Genomic DNA, 2,559 nt, shown 5'->3' on the forward strand with positions numbered 1-2,559 from the left:
TTTACCCCGGGAAATGTGGGGCAACAACACAGCTCACAGCACGACCTGCACCTTGAAGACCAATTACCCTGTTTGTAGCTAGCGGTAAGCTACCTGACACTCGGTAGCCAAGTGGTGATATTGGTACAACAACAATGAAAACAAAGGCTCATTTGCTATAGACACACACTCAACAACTTTGCCTGCGATATCCCCAGTCCGTGTGCTCCTCCGATTGTCCCTCGTCTGGGGAAGAGCGGAGGAAGGAGCTATCCATTCAAACCAGTTTCCAGTAAGGAATAGCACTAACGTTAATTTGGAAGTTCGCGGAGCCTAGAGTTGTCACGGCCCGACATAAACCAATTCCACCAACCGGGCTAAAACCGTAAACTACAGAACGCGACAGCTCGTTGCATTTCTAGCTAACCTCTCGTTTCTTATTAGGGATGTGCCCGGTCATAAAACAGTAGCGTGAGCTGTGTGGCTCTAGACCTTCTCCTCCCGTGGTTTGTGATGTGTTGAGTCTGAGGTAAATCTCAAAATGGCGGTCGCGCTCTTCTCTGAAATGTCACATCCGCATGGAGATCCAAACACTGGCCCATCCCCGTTCAGGTTCACATCAGTGCTAAATGATAGGGATCAGGCGTGTGCGTCGGATTCAGGAGAAATAAAATATAAGTACTACTAACAATTATTATATGAATGGAAATTGTAGGAATGACGAACCAGAGTTGAGAATGCACTCAACTACACATTCAAACCTAATCACTAATCCGGCTTGAGCGCAAAAGGAGACACTGAATGTGTAAACAAACTACCAAACGATAAGCGTGTTCATTCAGTTTACAATACCTAATCATTTTTATCCAGTGATCTCCAAAACATACGTTTGAGCCATAACCAAGCAGTCTGTCTGCCAAATAGCCTACGTTTAGAAGTTATATCAAATGTTTATTATTATTATTGTTATTACTGTTGTAGTAGTAGTGTTCCCAGTGGGAAAACTCTTGTTATCCTTGGGGGTGTCATCAAAATATGAGAGACAAATCTAATACAGAATAATAATAAAAAAGACCTTAATCTATGGTTATATCGTTAACCATTAATATTCACTAATTTAGCAGGTGGAGCATGAGACATTAACGCTCGTTGGCCACTATGTCTGTCAGAGCCATAGATTGTATATAAATAAAAATATAATATGGCCAAGGGTGGTAAGTAATTTTACTCGAGTACTGTACTTGAGTTCGTTTTGAGGTACTTTAGTGGAGTATTTCTATTTTATGTCACTTTTACATTTGCTCTAACCACAGTTGAGAAAAACATTGCAGCCTACATTTTCTGCTACATTTAGGCCATCATAGGCAAACATCAGCTATGATATTATGATGTATTATGGATTAACCACCACATTGGTACATAAAGTAGTAATCAGCGTCACCTTTTATCAGAAGTTGTTTTTTTTCTCTTCTCCATAAATTACTACAAATGTATGTTTTTGAATTTATGGCATTAACAGTCGGGAATTCAATACTTTTTAAAATGCATTTTATCGGTATATTTTTTTTGTAGGCTAATTTAAATAGATTTTAAAATGGCAAATGCCTTTAATGGCTCCTTGTACTTGTTGTGGAGCGTTTTTAGGCAAAACACGCATATTTACTTGAATATTGCATTTGAGGACTTCTGTCACATTTGGTCAGGGTTTTTCTTTCATATACTGACGCACTGAGTCTTGACTGAAATAAAATGGACTAGCCCACACACAAAAAAATACCAACGTCAATAGTGGAACCACAGATGAAAAGTAACTTTACAATAAAACAGTAGGCAGACTGCATAAATGTGCAATGAACATTATGGAGGACAATTACCATACATTCAGAAAGGTGACTGTATGAACTGCAGTGCTAAAACGAAAACTTCAGATTTGGAGGAAATGTCTCCATCCAGTGGTGAAAAGTCGGAGCTAGATCCAGACTTGACACTACCGTTATATATTTCGGATGTTTGTAAATATTATTATAACACTATTACTATTTTTTATTTTTTATTGTTCACTTCGTGTGGTTCTTCAGTATGAAACTTTTTTTCATATTAAATAACCTCATACGTGTCATGGACTCATATGATCTCATATTACGAAATATCATACTATTATATTAACATTTGATTGATCCTAAAGAAGGGGAAATCCAAGTGCTTTTGTAAAACAAAAGTGACAAAGCTATAATAGGCATAATAAATAGCAAAATGCAAAATAGAACAATAATGCCAATAGTTGCATCATTACTACTAATGATAAAATTCAAAGTAGGCGAACTAGATAAATTCCGAAATATAGGTCTACATACTTAACTGTATTTGAGTCTCTATTCTATTCGTCTCTATTCAATTTTAATTTATTCTGTTCTGTTCCATTCTATTCTGTTTTACAGAACTTGTGCTCTCTTGCAAGCTTTAGGTTTAGGGGTAGGGATTCTTTTGTGTCAATGCTGTGACGGGACATGTCGGAGAGTCAATGCCATTCGGAGGAAAGACCTCAAGTCCACCCTGCAGTGCTCATTTGACCAATAGTCT

The sequence above is a fragment of the Channa argus genome, chromosome 15 (assembly GCF_033026475.1).
Source record: "Channa argus isolate prfri chromosome 15, Channa argus male v1.0, whole genome shotgun sequence".
NCBI classification, from domain to species: domain Eukaryota; kingdom Metazoa; phylum Chordata; class Actinopteri; order Anabantiformes; family Channidae; genus Channa; species Channa argus.